The 21,517-nt window shown below is 49.5% G+C and overlaps 1 protein-coding gene across 8 annotated transcripts in view; it reads right to left on the bottom strand.

The window, feature by feature from the left end:
• Positions 1–21,517, bottom strand: part of cmtr2 (cap methyltransferase 2) — a 100,864-nt gene that overhangs the window by 70,973 nt on the left and 8,374 nt on the right. The window contains exon 1 of one of the 8 annotated variants that reach the window (XM_072518641.1): positions 784–891. The exons of 6 other annotated variants lie outside the window; for them this stretch is intronic. The gene's annotated coding sequence lies outside the window, so the exon portion shown is untranslated. Of the gene's footprint in view, positions 1–783; positions 892–21,517 lie in introns of those variants that run through there. One more of the 8 variants, XM_072518645.1, reaches the window with a different exon arrangement.

Here is a 21,517-nt window from a genome sequence, read left to right as displayed (position 1 = left end):
TCTTGAAAAATACATGAATAGGATGGGAGTAGAAGGATACGGACCCAGGAAGTGTAGAAGATTGTAGTTTAGTCGGGCAGCATGGTCGGCACGGGCTTGGCGGGCCGAAGGGCCTGTTCCTGTGCTGTACATTTCTTTGTTCTTTGTTCTTTGTTATTTGACAAGCACAAAATGGCTGAAGACCCGATAAAATACTGCAAACGTTTGCAAAGTCAATCTGAAAGAAAAGCTCTTTTTGTATTCAAGAATTTGGAGCTGGCTTACGGCCACTACAATTTCATAGTTGACATGGAATAGAACCAGATATGAAGGTGCCATAGCTAGCAAGGTCAAATTGACACATAAAAACTTACACGAAAAGTTATTTGTCTTAAAAAGAACTGGATGACATCCAGTGCCTAGGATAACTGCATACCATTGTCTGATAACTACAGAAAATCACGCCACAAAGGAATTTACTAAAGCTACTTCTTTTGATTACCAACATAATGTTTCGATCAGTTGACAGGCAAATGATGAGATCAAATCAGAAGGATTATAGATGATTTCAGACCAATCAAAGCTTTGCAGCGGCTGAGACTTCATAGATAATAACAGATAATAATTTCGTTAAAGAGTTAGGTTTCGGGATGAAAGATCAGTGTGCTTTGTGCTTTTTGCCATGCTACCATGCTATGCTATCTGCTTGTGCTGTGAAATCGTTATTCTAATTTAAACTGCGCAGTTGTCTATTTACTGTGCACATTTGATTTGAACTGTTAATGTATCTTGAATTCAACCTACCTGTAATTGTGAGAGACAATCATTTCGACAAAGCTTCCGGCAGGGCTGAGTTGAAAATGTCTCAATATTCTGTACGAAAAACAATCGTCGGTAGTGTTGCTAACTTTGCCTTAGTTTAATTGCTCTGTTTTATCACCTTTGCTCTTGAGTCAGCAGGTATCTTTATGATACCGTCACGTGGTTCAAGTCCGAGTAATGATCAATAGTTCAACACACCGATTAGTAAGATTTAAATCAAAGCACATTTATTATACACAGTAATCACTACTCATGCACAAATTCTACGTTTAAGCTACTTCTACAACTAACAGGCCTATACTTAACTTGGAACTGGCCCACCAGGTCAGGGAAACAAATGGCCTTTTGTTCGGGTTCTGAGCCTGCGGGATTCGAAGTTGGTACAGATTGATAGCTAGGAGCGCCTATCTAGTAGCGAGCGTTGAAGTAAGATTTACAGGTTCGATCGGCTGCTGAAGAGTGAAGAGAGCTGGAAGAGAGCGTCTTGAACTTGGGGCTCAATTCTTATAGTCCCCTGGGGCATCCAGCCTTTCGGGGCGGACCCTGTACCTGGTCCCAAGTGATTGGACTTTGTCCCAATCACTTGGTTCGATTTTCTCCAATGCTGGAGCAGTTCCCTGATCGATGGGCGGTCTTGAGGTGGTCGTTCACCTCCTTTTGTGTTGGCTTCTGCTGGCGCCGAAGAGTCTGGTTTTGCTTTGTGTGTCTAAATGTTGCTTATTGTTCCTGGGGATTGCTCATTAGTATGCAGATGGCTGGTGTTTTGTTATGCTGATGGTTGCTGGTATCGATCTTGTCTGGCCTTTCCAGAGGTAAATACACAGCCAACCTGCAGCTGCTCATTTTTGTCCTGTTGGCTGACTTTCCCATCAGCCTTTGCCGTTCGCCATTTTGAATCGGGAGTTGGCCATTTTAAGTGGCTACAATAGGCACACCAAATTAAAGTGGCAAATTGATATTAAAACCCAATTTTAAGTTCAGTCTCAAGGTCTGTTCAATTAATATATGTGCGGCGACACAGAAATATATTAACAAAAAGTTCAGATCCCAACACCCCTCAATCTTCATCGTTTTAATAAAAACAGTCTGAGTCTATTCAGCCTCTCCGCATAGGTAACACCCTCCAGACCAGGCACCATCCTGGTAAATCTCCTCTGCACCCTCTCCAAATCCTCCATATCCTTCTGGTAGTGTGGCGACCAGAATTTTGCGCAATATTCAAGTGCAGACTTACCAAGGTTCCATACAACTGTAGCGTGACTTGCCAGTTTTTATACTCGATGCCCCGTCCATGTTACCTGAGAAGACTTTGGCCTCCGTATTGTGGAGGGTCTCCTGCCCTGGAGCATGTGAACCTTTCTTGGCATGATCTACTGGAGTTGAGGAAGGCAAGCATTCCGTATGTTTTCTTGACTACCTTGTCCACTTGTGTTGCCACTTTCAAAAATCTGTTGACCTGTAAGCCCAGATCTCTCTTACTTTCTATATTCCTAAGTGTTTGCCATTTACTGTATATTTCCTCTCTATATTAGACTTAACAAAATGCATTACCTCACATTTGTCTGGATTAAACTCCATTTGCCATTTCTCTGCCCAAGTCTCCAATCTAACTATGTCCTGCTGTATCCCCTGACAGTCCGCAACACTATCTGCCACTCCACCAACTTTGGTGTCATCCACGAACGTACTAATCAGACTAGCTACATTTTCCTCCAAATCGTTTATCTATACTACAAACAACAGAGGCCCCAACATCGATCTCTGTGGAACACCACTAGTCACAATCTTCCATTCAACCTACCCTCTGCCTTCTGTGACTGAGCCAGTTCTGTATCCATCTTGCCACCTCGCCTCTGATCCCATGTAACTTCACCTTTTGGACCGTTTCTGCCATGAGAGACCTTGTCAAAGGCTTTACTGAAGTCCATGTAAACCAACATCCACCGCCCTCCCCTCATCAATCATCTTTGTCACCTCCTCAAAAACCTCGATCAATTTAGCGAGGCACTACGTCCCCTTCACAAAACCATGCTGTCTATCGCTAATGAGTCCATTTGTTTCCAAATGGGTACAAATCCTGTCCCTGAGAATTCTCTCCAATAATTTACCTGCTACCGACATGAGGCTCACCGAGCGGTACCACATTAGCTATTCTCCAGTCCTCTGGGACCTCACCTGTAGCTAATGAGGATACAAATATGTTAGTCAAGGCCCCAGCAATTTCCTCCCTTGCTTCCCTCAGTATTCTGGTCGCCACACTACCAGAAGGCCCAGAGACTTATCTACCTTAATGTCTTTTAAAACACCCACTACCTCCTCCTGTTTGATGTTAACATGACCCAGACTATCCACACACCCTACTGAAGAATCATCTTCCACAAAGTCCTTTTCTTTGGTGAACACTGATGCAAAGTACTTATTTAGTACCTCGCCCATTTCCTCTGGCTCAACACACAGATTCCCCCCACTGTCCTTAAGTGCTCCAATCCTTTTCCTGGCCACCCTCTTGCTTTTTACATATGAATAAAAAGATTTGGAATTCACCTTAATTTTACTTGCCAAGGACTTTTCATGACCCCTTCTAGCCATCCTAATTTCCTGCTGAAGTACCTTCCTATTTCCTTTATACTCCTCAAGGGTTGTGACAGTCCCCACCCTTCCACACCATACAAAAGTCTCTTTTTTCTTTTTGACGAGGTTCACAATATCCCTCGTTATTCAAGGCTCCCTAAACTTCACATACTTATCCTTCATTCTCTCAGGAACGTGACTTTCCTGAATCCTAATCTACTGTTGCTTGAAAAACTCCCACATGTCCGATGTTGATTTATCCTCCAACAGCCACACCCAATCCAAATTCTTCAATTCTGTCTAATGTTATCGGAATTTGCCTTTCCCAGTTTAGCACCTTATCGCGAGGGTTACCCTCATCCCTATCCAAAAGTACCCTAAAATTTACAGAATTGTGGTCACGACTCCCAAAAGGTTCCCCTACTGAACCACCCGTCCAGGCTCATTCCCCAATACCAGGTCCAGTACTGCCTCTTCCCTAGTTGGACTATCTACATATTGCATCAAGAAGCCTTCCTGCATACACCTCACAAACTCTGCCCCATCCAGGCCCCGAGCACTACGTGAGTCCCAATTAATATAGGGGAAGTTAAAATCCCCCACCATAACAACCCTGATACTTTTGCAACCATTACAAAATCTCTCTACCTACCTGCTCCTCTATCTCTCATGGTAGTTGTGGTGCCTGTATTCAACCCCCAACATTGTGATTGCTCCCTTCCTGTTCCTGATCTCTGTAGCCATCTGGGATGGCCACTTCCAGAATACAAAATGGATGACGCAATGACTGTAGGGAACTATGGACAATGTTAAGAAAGCAAGCAGGCACAGAGGCTGTATGCATATTGAGAAAAACAGCTCCCAGCCGGGACTGAAACTGAAGGGCAATTAACATATTGATGGCCCATCTCTGGGAACAAAGGAAAGACACTCAAGCAACCGATCTAGCTCCAGACATCGCAGCGCCAGTTCCCCAAACTGAAAGCAGAAAACAAAGCAGGCCAATGGCCACATGAGACCCGCCCAGCCATCAGGGCACCCACCCCTTTATTGGTCAAGATCAATACGAGTGATCAAGATACGGTCCAATTAATTGGGGCCAAGTTCAAGGCCCACCCAAAAGCACGCGAAGCCCCTTCGGGTATAAGAAGAAGGCCCCGAGAGAGAATCGCTCTCTTGGATTTGGCTCTCAAAGCAGAGAGACCCTTCCACCAGCTGCACCAGAAGCAAGTAAGTCCAAGGTCAACGCTCGCTACCAGACGGACGACCTTAGCTGTTCCCCTCTACCACTTCGAACCCAACAGCCTCAGATCCAAACAACGGCCATTGTTCCTCTGACTGAGTGGGCACCCGAAGCTAAGTATAGGCATTAGCGTTAGAGATAGTTTAGTTTGTAGTATTTTGTGCATGAGTAGATATTACTATGTGTGTAAATAAATAGTATTGACTTTGAACTACTAACTGGTGTATCGGCTCTTTGATCAGTATTCGGGTTTGAACCTTGTGGCGGTATTGAAAGATACCTGGTGACTCTAAGGCATAAACATAATTAGGATTAAGGAAGGCAACCATATTGACCGCCAAATTCATAACTAGTGAAACAGAGCAACATCTCTACCCAGATTGCCTCATTGTGTGAGCCCTCCGAGGTGCCCTCCCACAATACGGCTATAATATTTTCCTTAACCAGTAATGCTACACCCCACCCCTTTTACATCCCCCTCTATCTCTCCTGAAACATCTATATCCTCTAACGTCCAGCTGCCAATCATGCCCTTCCTTCAAACACGTTTCTGTGACAGCCACAACATCATAATTCCATGTACTAATAAGTACTCTAAGTTTATCTGCCTTACCTGCTATACTCCTGGCGTTGAAACAAATACACTTCAAACCACTGCGTTTGAGCAGTGATGGATGTACAATCCACATGTGACCCTTGCACCCGAGGAATGCATTATGTGACTTCAGGGGAATTGTTCATCAAGGATAGTGATTATCCTTGTGCTGCCACCCTGAAGTCTGTGGTTTGTGGATGACATAAACATTTCTTGCAACCCATATTGAAGTCTGTTTACCCAAGTGTACTTTGCAATGACAGTTATTTTATGACTGTGAGATTTTGTTGTTTATTGTCAAGTATTTATTGTCGTGCACCATAGCCTTTCATACCTCCGTTTATCATGATGTGGAGATGTCGGCGTTGGACTGCAAGAAGTCTTACAACACCAGGTTAAAGTCCAACAGGTTTGTTTCAAACACTAGCTTTCGGAGCACTGCTCCTTCCTCAGGTGAATGAAGAGGTATGAACCAGAAACATATATATAGACAAATTCAAAGATACAAGACAATGCTTGGAATGTGAGCATTTGCAGGTAATTAAGTCTTTATAGATCCAGAGATGGGGTAACCCCAGGTTAAAGAGGTGTTAATTGTGTCAAGCCAGGACAGTTGGTAGGATTTCACAGGCCAGATGGTGGGGGATGAATGTAATGCGACATGAATCCCAGGTCCCGGTTGAGGCCGCACTCATGTGTGCGGAACTTGGCTATAAGTTTCTGCTCGGCGATTCTGCGTTGTCGCGCGTCCTGAAGGCCGCCTTGGAGAACGCTTACCCGGAGATCAGAGGCTGAATGCCCTTGACTGCTGAAGTGTTCCCTGACTGGAATGCTCGCACTCTAAACATTGTCTTGCATCTTTGAATCTGTCTATATATATGTTTCTGGAACCTACCTCTTCATTCACCTGAGGAAGGAGCAGCGCTCCGAAAGCTAGTGACATTGAAACAAACCTGTTGGACTTTAACCTGGTGTTGTAAGACTTCTTACTCCGTTTATCATGGGCGGGATTCTCCGACACCCCCACCGGGCTGGAGAATCGCCAGGGGGCGGCGTGAATCCCGCCCCACCGCCCTGACACCGGCTGGCAAATTCTCCAGTGCCGTTTTTTTGGCGGGGGCGAGAATCACGTTGCGCCGGTCGGGGGTCATTGGCAGCGGGCCCCTCCGGCGATTCTCCGCGATGGGCCGAGCAGCCACCCATTTTCGGCCTGTCCCGCCGGCGTAAATTACACAAGGTTCTTACCGGCGGGACCGGGCGGCCTGCGGAGTCCTCAGGGGGGGCCCGGGGGGGGGGGGGGGACCCCACGGTGGCCTGGCCCGCAATCGGGGCCCAGTGATCTGCGGGTGAGCCTGTGCCATGGGGGCACTCTTTCCCTCTGCGCTGGCCGCTGTAAAGCTCTGCCATGGCCGGCGCGGAGAAGAAACCCACTGCGCATGCGCAGGAATCTAGCCAGCGGTTCTGGGAACACGCTGGCGCTCCTGCGCATGCGCCAACTCGCACCGGCCGGCGGAGGCTCTTCGGCGCAGCGCCAATCACTCCAGCGCCGGCCTAGCCCCCGAAGGTGCGGAGGGTTCCGCACCTTCTGGGCGCCCCGACGGCGGAGTGGTTCACGCCGCTCTTTGGCGCCGGTACGACCCGCCTGCCGGATACCGGAGAATCCCACCCCATGTTTTTGTCTCCACGTTTATGACTGAATGTTATTCCTTTCCTAGTTCCAACTCTCCCCATGCACAGAATCCTACAGTGCAGTCGCAGGCCATTCTGCTCATCAAGTCTGCACTAACCTTCTGAAAGAGCACCCTACCTAAGCCCACAACTCTGCCTTCTCCTTGTAACCACACCCAATCTGAACATCCCTGAACACTAAGGGCAATTTAGCATGGCTAATCCACCTAACCTGCACATCTTTGGACTGTAGAAGGAAATCAGAGAACCCGGAGGAAGCCCACGCAGACACGGGGAGAAAGTGCAAACTCCACACAGACAGTTACCCAAGGCTGGAATTGAACCCGGGTCCCTGGTGCTGTGAGGCAGTCATGTTAACCTCTGTGCCACCGTGCTGCCGCCATGACGCTGAATGATGGACATTGGTTTCACCCAATGACAATGGAAATGTCTGCTAGAAGGGAATGAATGTGTGATGTCAGATGTGTGCACTCATCCTATTGAAACTGTCTACTTACCTGTAAGGATTATACTTTGCTTCTGAACGGCTGCTTAGCATTGCATTACGGAATCCTTCTGGAAAGGCACAGTACACAAATTGATATGGAATTCACTACATGACTGTGCATTCACTGACTTAGAGTTCATAGCCAGGATTGACCTTTGTGCGGTGGACAATGTTGAGGAGTATCATGCAATGAAAGTGATGCTCCGGCACATCTCCTGAGCGCTCGTTACAATCTATGAAAGGACTAAGTTATCATTGACTGCTGTGTCAAACTTGATTGGGCCACATCTCTCTCAGATGCCAAGGTAATGCTGGATACAAACTTGTCAAACTTCTGACAAAGTCCGGGTCACGCGTTCGTCAAGAACCATACAATGGGACTTCCGGTGGCGGATATGAGGGAGTAAGTCGCGCATTTGGTGGCTCTCGCTCTGGTCAGACTTTTAGACCTTTCCCCCCGATTTTTTCAAACTTTTGAGCGCTGGAGGGGAAAGCAGCAGCACTGTAGATCTGGATCCATACAGAGTTGTATGGATTTAAGGAGTAGAAGGGAGCCTAAACAGGCGAAGAAGGGGCTGAACAAAGGTGGTGTGGAAGTTCAAGTGGGAGGAAAGATGGCCGACGAACGGCCCACAGAACGGATGGTCCAGACAGCACTGGACAACATGCTGAAAGTCATGAGGCACTGAAGCGGGATAATTTGGAACCGCTTCAGAAAGCGGTGGAGCGACTGGACCAAAGGCTGGATGCCCAGGATAAGAAGGTCCAGGCATTGGAGAAGACAGTGGAGGAGCAGGCGGATTTCCAAACGGTAGGGGACGTGGAAATTAGAAAGTTGAAGGAGCAACAATCAAGGCTGTTGGACAGGCTGGAGGACCTGGAAAATAGGTCTCGCCGGCAGAATCTGAGAATCATTGGGCTCCGGGGATGGGGGCGAGGGAGTGGATGCCATGACATATGTGGCAGACATGCTGCAGAAGCTGGTGGGGGAGGATTTCTTCTCGCATCCATTGGAGCTGGACAGGGCACACAGAGTGCAGGCGAGGCAGCCGCGAGGGGGGCCCGGGCGATGGTGGTCAGGTTCCATAGGTTCGTGGACAAGGAGCGGATCCTACAGTGGGCCAAGAACACGAAGAGCTCCATATGGAACAACAGTGTCCTGCGCATCTATCAGGATCTGAGCCAGGAGGTGGCCAGAAGGAGGGCAGCCTACAGACAAATTAAAGAGATCCTGTTTAAAAAAAGAAGATCAAGTTCGGGCTACTTTTTCCGGCGCTGCTTTGGGTCACATACCAGGAACAGCAGCATTATGACGACCCGGAGGAAGCGATGGACTTCGCTAAGGGGCATAGACTGGTGCCGAACTGAGGACCCATGGACTCAAGTTAGAGTGTTTCAAGGGATGTTTGCATTTGTTTGTGGATTGCCCTTCGTGTTAGCGATGTCGTTCGGCATGTTCTTTTACTTAAAATTTGGGGTGTTCTTGTGTTTGTTTTTGCCTGTTTGAAAGTTTTAAAGTTAAAGCCAAAGTCATAGTTAAAGGTTAAGTTATTGGGTGCTGGGGGGAGGTACGGGTTCTTTTTGCTATTTTTTTGGTAATGTTGGGCGGGGGGTGGGTGGTAGCGCCCACCTCATTGCACAGTCTGAATTGCACTATTGTGGGGGCGAGCTTTGTTCTTTGTATGTTTTCTCTCTGTTTCGGTCCCAGAGCGATGGCTCGAACAGGGCTGTTCTGGGGAAGTGGTGTTGATGGGCGGGGGGGAGGGGAGCGGGGTGGACAATAAGTGGGAGACATGGTGGCGCCAGAGGTGAGAGTCACCAGGCTAGCTGCTTTGAGCTAGTCAACGGGAGCGAGGTTGGGGGGTGTGTATACAGCCAGTATATGGCACGGGTTAGGTTCAAGGGGGTTAGGGGGTTGTTGCTGTGGGGTGGGGGGATGGGAAGATGATCTGCTGACGAGGGAGGGAACTGAACCAGGTAACAGGGAAGAGGTCAGGGGTGGGAGTTGCCAAGAGGCGGACCAGGGGGGGCGCGGCACATGGGCAGGGGGTGGGGCCAAGAAGGGGGATGGCTGATCAGCGCAAGACTGGGGGCAGGGTGCCCTCCATCCAGGCTGATCACCTGAATGTTCGAGGGTTAAACGGGCCGGTCAAGAGGGCATGTGTGTTCGCGCACGAACAGGCTCTGAAGGCGGATGTAATGTTGCTGCAGGAGACACATTTGGGAGTGGCGGACCATATTAGATTACGGAAGGGCTGGGTTAGCTAGGTCTTCCATTCGGGGCTTGACACTAAAACCAGAGGGGTCACGATCATGATTAACAAACGGGTTCAATTTGAGGCAGACAGCACAGTTGCGGATGGGGGTGGTAGATTTCTCATGGTCCGGGGGAAGCTTGAGGGGGTGAGGGTGGTTCTAGTGAATGTTTACGCTCCAAACTGGGATGATGTAGACTTTTTGGAGGGGGTGGGGGATACAGAATACTCATCGATCACTATTTCAGACCATGCTCCACATTGGGTCGACCTGCAGGTCTGCAAAGAAAGTTACCAGAGCCCACAATGGAGGTTAGATGCCGGATTGTTGGCAGATGAGGGGGGGTGTGAGAGAGTGGAGAAATGCATGCAGAACTATCTGCAGGCCAGCGATAGAGGGGAGTCTCAGCAGCGGTGCTCTGGAGACGCTGAAGGCAGTGGTGAGAGGGGAACTGATCTCAATCCGAGCCCATAGGGACAGAACGGACAGGGCGGAGATGGACAGACTGGTTCAGGACATGATACGGACGGACAGGGAGTATGCGGAGTCCCTGAGGGCAGAGTTACTTAGGGAACGACGGAGACTGCAGGAGGAGCTGGAGGCGCTATCCACTGGGAAGGCTGTAGAGCAGCTCAGAAAGGCAAGGGCGCGGTGTATGAGTATGGGGAGAAAGCCAGCAGAATACTTGCACAGCAACTTAGGAAGAGGGAGGAGGCCAGGGAAATAGGGACGGTGGTGGACAGGGCAGAGAACTGGGTTGGAGACCCGGCAGGATTGAACAGGGTATTCAGGGACTTTTACAGCAAACTATATACCTCGGAACCCTCCACGGGGCCAGAGGGGATGAGGCGCTTCTCAGATGGGCTGACCTTCCCAAAGGTGGGCTGGGGGATGGTAGAGGGGCTCGGGGCCCCGATTAGGGCTGAAGAAGTAATTGGGGGCCTGAAGGCCATGCAGTCGGGTAAAACCCCGGGGCCAGACGGGTATCCAGTGGAGTTCTACAAAAAGTTCTCGGGGATAGTGGGCCGGTGCTGGTTAGGGTGTTTAACGAGGCGAGGGACAATGGGGTTTTACCCCCGACGATGTCGCAAGCTGATATTAAAATGGGATAAAGATCCGGAAGCCTGTGGGTCCTATAGGCCAATCTCCTTGATTAATGTTGACGCTAAATACTGGCAAGATCCTGGCGTCCAGAATCGAAGACTGTACCGGACGTGATTGAGGAGGACCAAACGGGGTTTGTGAAGGGCAGGCAGCTGGTAGCCAACCTAAGAAGGCTACTCAATGTGATTATGATGCCCCCGGAGGGCAGAGAGGTGGAGGTAGTGGTGGCAATGGATGCCGAAAAGGCTTTTGACCGGGTGGAGTGGGACTATTTATGGGAGGTGCTGGGACGGTTTGGTGAAGGCTTTGTGGACTGGGTTAGACTGCTATATCAGGCCCCGGAGGCTAGTGTAAGGATGAACCGGACGACATCTGAGTATTTCCGACTATACCGTGGGACAAGACAGGGATGCCCCCTCTCTCCATTGCTGTTTGCGTTGGCCATAGAACCGTTGGCAATTGCTCTGAGAGCGGCAAGGGGATGGAAGGGAATGGTCAGGGGGGTGGTAGAACACAAGGTATCGCTCTACGCGGATGACCTGCTTTTGTACCTGTCGGATCCAGTGGCAGGGATGGACGGGATTATGGAACTCCTCAGGGAATTTGGCCAGTTTTTAGGGGTACAAGTTGAACATGGCAAAGAGCGAGATGTTTGTGGTGCAGGTGATGGGTCAGGAGAATAGGCTGAGGGAGCTATCGTTTAGGCTGGTTGGGGAAAGTTTTAGGTATTTAGGGATACAAGTGGTGCGGGGTTGGGGCAGGATGCATAAGTTGAACTTGTCTAGGATGGTGGAGCAAATGAGGAGCGTGTTTCGAGGATGGGATGCGCTCCGGCTGTCACTAGCGGGGAGAGTACAGACTCTGAAGATGACTATCCTCCCAAGATTCCTGTTTATTTTTCAGTGTCTCCCTATTTTCATTCCGCGGTCCTTCTTCAAAAGAATCAATAAAATCATCCTGGGATTTGTTTGGGCGGGGAAGTCTCCGCGGTAAAGAGGGGGATGCTGGAGCGGAACCGTAGCGAGGGGGGACTGGCGTTGCCGAACCTCAGCAACTACTACGGGGCGGCTAACATAGCCATGATAAGGAAATGGATGGTGGGTACGGGGTCGGTTTGGGAGCTGGTGGAGGCTGCTTCATGCAGGGGCACCAGCTTGGCAGCCCTGGTCATGGCTCCTCTCCCACTCCCGCCGGACAGGTACTCCATCAGCCCTATCGTGATGGCGGCTCTGCGGATTTGGGGCCAATGGAGGAAGCATGCAGGGGAAGTGGGAGCGTCGGTCTGGTCCCCAATATGCGACAACCGATTTGTCCTGGGGAAGATGGACAGCGAGTTTCGAGCGTGGCGGAGGTGGGAAGGATGGGCGACTTGTTCCTGGAAGGGAGCTTCGCGAGCATGAGGGCGCTGGAGAAGTTCGGGCTGGCAAGGGGAAATTACTTTCGGTACTTGCAGGTGCGGGATTTCGTACGTAGACAGGTCCTGTCCTTTCCACGCCTTCCACCAAGGGGGATCCAGGACAGGGTAGTTTCCAGGGGCGAGGTAGGAGAGGGGAGAGTCTCGGATATTTAGGAGGAGCTTATGGGAGCGAAGGACACAGGGACCGAGGAACTGAAACTCAAGTGGGAGGAGGAGCTTGGTGGGGAGTTCGAGGGAGGCGTATGGGCCATGGCTCTGAGGAGGGTAAACGCAACCGCACCATGTGCCACGCGCGGCCTGATTCAGTTCAAGGTAGTTCACCGGGCCCACATGACGGTGGCCCGGATGAGTAAATTCTTTGGGCTGGAGGACAAGTATGCTAGATGTGCATGAAGACCAGAGAACCATGTCTACATGTTCTGGGCGTGCCCTAAACTCAGGGGGTACTGGCAGGGATTTTCGGACGTTATGTCCCGGGTACTGAAAACAAGGGTGGCGATGAGTCCAGAGGTGGCAATTTTTGGGGTGTTGGAGGACCTGGGAGTCCAGGAGGGGATAGAGGCCGACGTTGTGACCTTTTCTTCCCTGGTAGCTCGGCGCCGAATACTGTTGGCCTGGAGGGATTCAAAGCCCCCAAAGACCGAAGTATGGCTGTCAGACATGGCAAGTTTTCTCGGCTTGGAAAAAAATCAAGTTCGCCTTACGAGGATCACTATCAGGGTTCACCCAGAGGTGGCCAACCATTCATCGACTTCTTTACGGGGAACTAATCATCAGCGGTGGGGGGCGGGGGTGGGGGCGGGGGGGTGGAGGTAGAATAGTGTAGAGTAGGGGGGGAAGAATAAGCGGGTCTATTTGCGAGAGAGGAACTATTATTTGCACTATGTTTTTGTAATTGATATTTGCACACTAATGTACGTTGTTACTGTTTACAATGCCAAAAATACCTCAATAGAATTGTTTGTTATAAAAAAAAGAATTATACAATGGTCCTGCTGATCCACTCTGTGAGGACAATGCTGACACAACTCACAGCTTTGCACCCATGCTGTTGTGTGGCAGATCACTGTGTCTTGATGTCCGATGGCATCTTGGGGTTCAGTATCAAGATGCATCAATCACGCTTGAGAGCTGGCATTTGGAGGGTTGGTGCTGTCTGGATGTAGCTCTGTCTTGAGACAGTCAAATGATAACCATTGATGGATGTTTTTCTTCTTTGGGCTAAGGTGCTGTCACACTGGCAGTATGTTTATGTATAACATTGCATTCAATCGTGAAGGCTACCAAGACCTCTGACCTGTTAATGCCATGGTTGAAAGTATTGCACTATGTGCAGTTGTTTAAAGGGGTTTCTATAATCCACTCAAGACCTAATAGGTTGGAGCAATTGGTCTCCCCGTGAATCTCACCAAGTACGAGCTCTCCGGCTAAGGGGGTGTGGGAGCCAAGAACAATCATGATTAAGTTCAATATAAAGTCGGCCAGGTATGGAACTGACAGAGCAGACCCAGCTGGGATCGGATGTATATTGTAAATGTAATTGCTTTACAATAAACATAGTTTTCTTTTATAATAATAATAATAATATTTATTAGTGTCACAAGTAGGCTTACATTAACACTGTGAAAACCCCTAGTCGCCACATTCTGGCGCCTGTTCGGGTACACAGAGGGAGAATTCAGAATTGTGCAGCAATCGTGGAAAGGAGAAGGGGTAGAGTGGGTTAGGATGGAGGAGGAATCTTGTAAGGGGTCTAGTTTGAGGACTTTGGTGACAATAGAATTGCCAATGACTCCAAATAGGTATTCAGGGATCGCGTCCAACTGGGATGGGCTATTGATTTTTGAACGTTGTATAAGTACTGTGTTCTGGTCTTTGTTCAGGAGAACAGGTCTTGGCAGATATCCAGGTCTGTTCTCCGTGTATACGTAACAAGTTTGATTAAATAGCCATCTTGTCCGGATTGTCGATGTGTCTTTTCCTCTCTGTACTGAGTTGAGCCACAGGGAATAACCCCACGTGGAAGCTGACTCAATACACAGGTACTGAAACCGCTCCTGCACACATGTTTTGGGGTTGCGAAAAATTGGGAAGATTTTGGGCAGGAGTATTCGCGGTCTTAGCCAGGATAGTGGAGGAGGAAGTGGACCCGGACCCTTTTGTGGCGATATTTGGGGTTTCAGAGAAGCCGGAGCTCATGGAGAGGAGGAAGGCCGATGTCGTGGCCTTAGCTTCTCTGATTGCACGGCAGCGAATTTTGCTGGAGTGGCAGTCGGCATCGCCACCGGGGGGGTAGTAGTTTGGTTAGTTTGGTTAGGTGATCTTTACGACTTCCTGCGGTTAAAGAAGATAAAGTATGAGTGAAGAGGCTCTGCAGAGGGGTTTGAGGAAAGGTGGGGAATGTTTGTGACCGTGTTTGATGAGTTGTTTGTCACGGGGGGTGGGGGGGGGGGGATGGAGGGGGAGTTAAAATGGGGAAAAGATTTGTACAGACTGTATATTAGATTGCTGGGAAGTATGTTTCCCAGGGTGTTTATTTGCTGTAACCTGTTTTGATGCATGCTTGTAATAAAATACATTAAAACAAAAGATACGGTGTATACAGTCTGCATCAAACACTCCCAGGCCAGGTACAGCATGGGTATTAGATACAGGGTAAATCTCCCTCGACATCAACCCCATCAAACGCTCCCAGGATAGGTACAGCACAGGGGTAGATACAGAGTAAATCTCCCTCTACACCGTCCCCATCAAACACTCCCAGGGCACGGACAGCATGGGGTTAGATACAGTGTAAAGCTCTCTTTCACTGTCCCCATCAAACACTCCCAAGCTGCAGCTTAATTACAGAGCAAAGGTTGCTCTGTACTATTCCATCGATAATTTCCTGGACACGTCAAGTATGGGTGAAATACAATCTCGTTGACATTCGTACTCAGTCCTCAGAAGTGAAATGATGGTATGTTGTTCATCAGGTTTTCTTGTAATTTAAATTGTGAAACATATGGTTATATATAAATTCTATGTGTAATTATAATAATATGAAACATTGCCACACTGGAATCCGAGAGGACTGTAAGCTGCTCTCCCCTTTGAGAGAGAGCTGACTGTGATGATTTAACCTGAGGGTCACCACACCTCAGGGGAGGGGCAAGCTCTGTGGACATGGGTTCAAATCTCCCCATGACAGCTAATTCAATTAATAAATTTGAAATATTTAGCTGGTCTCAGGAATAGCGACCAAAGCAACCATGATTGCTGTAAAAACCCATCTGATTCACTGATGTCCTTCAGGGAAGGAAATCTGCCATCCTTAGCTGGTCTGGCCTAAATTTATTTAAAAAAAGCAATATAAATGATTTTGTTTCTCCTATTGAATTCAGGAAACATCCTTGCCGTAGATTTCTTTTAACATGGTTTAGCAAAAATAAATGCACATGCGTTCCTGCAGTGCATGTCCTTAGGACTTAGAAGCATAGGATTCCATCAGTGCAAAAGGAGGCTATTCGGCCCATCGAGTCTGCACCGACCCTCTTGATAGAGCACCCTACCCAAACCCACTGCCCCGCCCTATATCCATAACCCCATCTACCTGCGCATTCACGCCACCCCCCAGCGAATCTCCGGCCCGGCGGGGGGTCGGAGAATCTCGGCCCAAGTGTTGATGCCAACGCAGAATTCGTGGACTTTCATGACAGCAAAACTGGCGCGAAACCTGGACTGATTCCACTACTGTTAAGGGGCTAGCACTGGCGGCGCATTGAACACAATCGATTCCAATGAAAAATGCTGCCGGATTCGCCGGTTTTGCAATTGACACTCAGGAGGCTGACAAGCTGCAGCCGCAGATATATTGTTCAATCGCAACATACACCAGCCCAGCCAACAAGATAGCAGCAAGGGGAGTGCCACCCTGCTCACCGATGTCGAGCTGGAGACCCTCCTGGATGCCGTGGAGGAGAGGAGGGTGACCCTGTACCCCGGCTTAGGAAGGAAGCTGCCAGCCACCACCGTTCGCCGTGCCTGGATGCAGGTGGCAGAGGCGGTCAGTGTCACCAGCAACACTGTCCAGACTGGCCAGCAGTGCCGAAAGAAATTGCACGACATCCTCAGAGCGGCCAGAGTGAGTAGGAGGCACTGGAAACACTGTGCCCCTGGCACTAACCCACGTCCCACACACCTGTAACCCTACCCCCCAACCTGGAGGGTGGCCGAAACCCATCCTGCCACCACACGTGCCGGTATTCATATCGGCCGGCATGTCCGTGTGCCCTGACCACTGTGGCCACCGCTGCCCACCCCCCTGGGCTGCATGAGTCGGACTGTCTAACACTGTCGTTTTCTGTTTACCCCCCAGGAGAAAGCCGCGCACAACCGCTGGGAGCGGGAGAAGACTGGAGGGGAACCGCCAGACCTGCAGCCCTCACCATGGCCGAGCAGAGGGCCCTGGACGATGTTGGCAGCCTGGAGGAAGGGGAGGCTGCCGAGGTAGAGCTCGGTTTGGGGCGAGGAAGTGAGACCCCCCTTAGTTGCGGTTCCCCTTGACACTTGTGTGGACTCCCACCCACCCCCAACACCACCCCTACCCCACCCTTACCCTACACCACCCACACCACCCTCACCCTGCACCACCCTCAACCCCACACAACCCCCACATGGGAAATTCTGTGCAGGCACTGGCCGAGGGCCAGGACAGGGTTGCCGCCTCACAGGCGAGCCACCTGGAAATTGCAGCGACGCTCCTGAGTGTGGCCCAGTCACAGCAGGCCATGGCTGGGAATGTCGGAGATTGCCCAGGCACTGGCCGACGTGACACAGACGCAGAGGGAGGTAGCCCAGTCCCAGAGGGAGTTGGCGCAGTCACCGGTTGATGTGACCCAAACCCAGAAGGTGGTGGCGGAGTCACATCGGGATGTGGCACAGTCCCAGATGGAGATGGTCCAGTCTCTGTGCTCCATGGCCGTGAGCAGGTAGACCCTGGTCAAGACCAGAGAGGTCTCCAGGACTTGCAGTGCCAGGTGGCGGGGGAGCCTCAGGGGATAACTACCCTCGCACCCCCGCCCCGTGGAGTAGCCAGGGGGCCATTGGGCACCCCGAGGGAGAAGCTAGACATCAGTTAAGTTGGCACGGGTGCAGGGCACAGTTTAGTCAAAGGGGCTAAGGCACAAATCTGTATATAATCGTTCACATTAAACACCTGTTGCCAACGTTACAACCAGCCTCGGTGCTCCGCCTAATGGGTGTGAGGGATTGAACTGATCTAGGCTGGCCGGGGGGTGGGGTGGGGGTGGGGGAGAAATGGGAGGACGTTGGGGCAGGAATGGGCGGACCCTGTGGGTGGCCTGGGCTCTGCACCAAAACCGCCCCCCACCCCTGCCCCTCCACCACCGTATGCCAGGGATTCAATGGGACAGTGTGATGGAATGGCCAGCTCGCATGTAGGGATCTCCCAGGTGGACGGTAGAAAGTGCTACCGTAGGCAGGAGTCAGACGTTGTCAAATGATGTGGAGCACCGGAGATCATCGCAGAGCGGGTTGTCATCACCCTCCATCCCATGGACCAGACCCGGTGTGACTGCCAACCCAGGGCCCACACCCTGTAGTGCAGCAAGTATATATCACGGAGGGAGTTGCAGGCGGAAAAACATAGTTTTCTTTTATTATAATAATAATAATCTTTATCAGTGTCACAAGTAGGCTTACATTAACACTGTGAAAACCCCTAGTCGCCACATTCTGGCGCCTGTTCGGGTACACAGAGGGAGAATTCAGAATTGTGCAGGAAGCGTGGAAAGGAGAAGGGGTAGAGTGGGTTAGGACGGAGGAGGAATCTTGTAAGGGGTCTAGTTTGAGGACTTTGGTGACAATAGAATTGCCAATGACTCCAAATAGGTATTCAGGGATCGCGTCCAACTGGGGTGGGCTATTGATTTTTGAACGTTGTGTAAGTACTGTGTTCTGGTCTTTGTTCAGGAGAACAGGTCGTGGCAGATATCCAGGTCTGTTCTCCGTGTATACGTAACAAGTTTGATTAAATAGCCATCTTGTCCGGATTGTCGATGTGTCTTTTCCTCTCTGTACTGAGTTGAGCCACAGGGAATAACCCCACGTGGAAGCTGACTCAATACACAGGTACTGAAACCGCTCCTGCACACATGTTTTGGGGTTGCGAAAAATTGGGAAGATTTTGGGCAGGAGTATTCGCGGTCTTAGCCAGGAAAGTGGAGGAGGAAGTGGACCCGGACACTTTAGTGGCGATATTTGGGGTTTCAGAGAAGCCGGAGCTCATGGAGAGGAGGAAGGCCGATGTCGTGGCCTTAGCTTCTCTGATTGCACGGCAGCGAATTTTGCTGGAGTGGCAGTCGGCATCGCCACCGGGGGTAGCAGTTTGGTTAGTTTGGTTAGGTGATCTGTACGACTTCCTGCGGTTAAAGAAGATAAAGTATGAGTGAAGAGGCTCTGCAGAGGGATTTGAGGAAAGGTGGGGAATGTTTGTGACCGTGTTTGAGGAGTTGTTTGTCACGGGGGGGGGGGGGGGGGGGAGTTAAAATGGGGAAAAGATTTGTACAGACTGTATATTTGATTGCTGGGAAGTATGTTTCCCAGGGTGTTTATTTGCTGTAACCTGTTTTGATGCATTCTTGTAATAAAATACATTAAAACAAAAGATACGGTGTATACAGTCTGCATCAAACACTCCCAGGCCAGGTACAGCATGGGTATTAGATACAGGGTAAATCTCCCTCGACATCAACCCCATCAAACGCTCCCAGGATAGGTACAGCACAGGGGTAGATACAGAGTAAATCTCCCTCTACACCGTCCCCATCAAACACTCCCAGGGCACGGACAGCATGGGGTTAGATACAGTGTAAAGCTCTCTTTCACTGTCCCCATCAAACACTCCCAAGCTGCAGCTTAATTACAGAGCAAAGGTTGCTCTGTACTATTCCATCGATAATTTCCTGGACACGTCAAGTATGGGTTAAATACAATCTCGTTGACATTCGTACTCAGTTCTCAGAAGTGAAATGATGGTATGTTGCTCATCAGGTTTTCTTGTAATTTAAATTGTGAAACATATGGTTATATATAAATTCTATATGTAATTATAATAATATGAAACATTGCCACACCGGAATCCGAGAGGACTGTAAGCTGCTCTCCCCTTTGAGAGAGAGCTGACTGTGATGATTTAACCTGAGGGTCACCACACCTCAGGGGAGGGGCAAGCTCTGTGGACATGGGTTCAAATCTCCCCATGACAGCTAATTCAATTAATAAATTTGGAATATTTAGCTGGTCTCAGGAATAGCGACCAAAGCAACCATGATTGCTGTAAAAACCCATCTGATTCACTGATGTCCTTCAGGGAAGGAAATCTGCCATCCTTAGCTGGTCTGGCCTAAATTTATTTTAAAAAAGCAATATAAATGATTTTGTTTCTCCTATTGAATTCAGGAAACATCCTTGCCGTAGATTTCTTTTAACATGGTTAAGCAAAAATAAAAGCACATGCGTTCCTGCAGTGCATGTCCTTAGGACTTAGAACCATAGGATTCCATCAGTGCAAAAGGAGGCCATTCGGCCCATCGAGTCTGCACCGACCCTCTTGATAGAGCACCCTACCCAAACCCACTGCCCCGCCCTATATCCATAACCCCATCTACCTGCGCATTTTTGGACACTAAGGACAATCCAGCATGGCCAATCCCCCCAGTCTGTAGCTCCCAGACTGTGGGAGGAAACCGGAGCACCCAGTGGAAACCCACGCAGACAGTGCTAACTTCACACAGACAGTCACCTAAGGCTCCCGGAATTGAACTCTGGTCCCTAAAGCTGTGAGGCAGCTTTGCTCCCACCGTGCCATCCTCAACATGTTGTCAACAGGTTTCATACTCAGACATTTTATTGAAGTGTAGTCATTGTAAAGTAGGAAACATGGCTGGCAACTAGCACACAGCGAACTCTCGCAAACAAGTCAGGATATTACCCTTTAATCATACAGTTGTGTTATCACAATATCTACAGACCCCAATCCCACCTAAAACTGTTTTCCTTGCCTGGAATAGGCAGAAAGCCTCGGCCACCTTGTGGGCAGCCAGGGTACCTCAGTGCTCAGTATCCTTCCAGGACCTCAGCTCCCCAGAGGGCTAAATAATGGAGAGTGCAGAAGACCACCACAATGGTATTGGAGAGCACTACCCGATCAGTCCAGCCACCTGAAGCCTGTTGGCTTTCTCACTTGTTCCGCTGCTCAGCAAGTTGTTTCAACTCCAGGCTTCCCGTAGGAGGGTGAGTCTCTGGGTACCTTGATGACCACATGGGTGCGTTAAATGCTCTGCTATGCAATCAGTGAAAGCAGTAAAACCCATTGCCCTCTGTCCCTGCAAGGTCTCATGCTGCCTGTCTTTGAATTCTTTAATCTAACTAGTGGGGGGAGGGTTCATGTGAGGAGAGATTTGGAAGGTTAAAGTGAAAGGAGAGGCAATAGTGTCGGGTAACGATGGGTAATGAACCTGAGTGTGTGTGACACGAAGGGACAGAGCCTACAAACATAAGAGTGCACCAGAATAGTGAAAAATGGTGAAAAGACAGAATGAAAGGCTCTTTTTCTGGATGCACACAACATTCGTAACAAGATGGACAAATTGATAACACAAATAGAAATAAATGAGTATGATATACGAAACAATACGGAGACATGGTTGCAAAGTGACCAACGCTGGGACCTGACTATCCAAAGGATTTTGACATTTAGGAAGGACAGGGACAGAGGTGAAAGTAGGCCAGTATGGTCCAGTACGATGCACTGCTAAGTAAGTGGCTGGGAGGTGGGAAGTGGAGGTGGGAAGAGGGGTTGTGAATCATTGCACTTGAACTTTTTGTTGTTTATATGGGTGGCACAGTGGTTAGCATGGTTGCTTCACAGCGCCAGAGACTTGGATTCGATTTTTGGCTTGGATCGCTGTCGGTGCGGAGTCTGCACGTTCTCCCTGTGTCTGCGTAGGTTTCCTCCGGGTGCTCCGGTTTCGTCCCACAATTCCTGAAAAACGTGCTTGATGGGTGAATTGGACATTCTGAATTCTCCCTCTGTGTACCCGAACAGGCGCCGGAATGTGGCGACTAGGAGCTTTTCACAGTAACTCCATTGCAGTGTAATGTAAGCCTACTTGTGACAATAAGGATTATTATTTGATATTGTATCAATTATCACTACATTAGGCCAGACTTCAGAAGATACTAAATTATCCCTTTTTTGAGGTCTTGCTGTCTTTTCTTTACTTGCATTTCACTAGCCCAGGGATTTAGCTACATTACACTCTACCCTGTTTCAGATATCACTGCATTTAA

This window comes from Scyliorhinus torazame, chromosome 10 (assembly GCF_047496885.1).
Source record: "Scyliorhinus torazame isolate Kashiwa2021f chromosome 10, sScyTor2.1, whole genome shotgun sequence".
Classification (NCBI taxonomy): domain Eukaryota; kingdom Metazoa; phylum Chordata; class Chondrichthyes; order Carcharhiniformes; family Scyliorhinidae; genus Scyliorhinus; species Scyliorhinus torazame.
The sequence above is the reverse complement of the archived record's forward strand: the minus strand, read 5'-3'. Positions and strand labels throughout refer to the sequence as shown.